This window comes from Brassica oleracea, chromosome C2 (assembly GCF_000695525.1).
Source record: "Brassica oleracea var. oleracea cultivar TO1000 chromosome C2, BOL, whole genome shotgun sequence".
Classification (NCBI taxonomy): domain Eukaryota; kingdom Viridiplantae; phylum Streptophyta; class Magnoliopsida; order Brassicales; family Brassicaceae; genus Brassica; species Brassica oleracea.
In genome coordinates, this window is record NC_027749.1 from 38,043,380 (window position 1) to 38,043,853 (window position 474).

The window sequence follows — 474 nt, forward strand, 5'->3', positions numbered from 1 at the left end:
TCCACCTCCTCCTCTAGCGGCTGCACCTCAGCCTGTCCCAGAAGGTGCAGTTCATCCGGATTAGCATGTGCCTTCATATGCTCCATTCGCGAGATATACGGTGGAAGATTTGCTTGCCCAGCCTGGACGGGAGGGTTTGGATGTACTAGACCCTGATAGACCCCGATGAACTTATTGGTAAGTTATTAATTTTTATTACATTAAAATTTAAATTATTTTTATTTTTTAACGGTTAAATTTTTTTTTTACAGGTTTGGGGCTAACAACCGTGTTAGCCGGATGTTTCGGCGACGATTAAAGGTTACTACGACGGGGCATATCCGAACTGGAGCAAGACACCAAATCACGTTAAGATCAATTGGTTTAAATGTTTTGCGGTAAGATTTTTGAATTTAATTAAATTTTCACTTTTAAATATATATATATATATTTAAATATTTATTATTAATTGTAATTTTTTCAAAAAATTTGTGC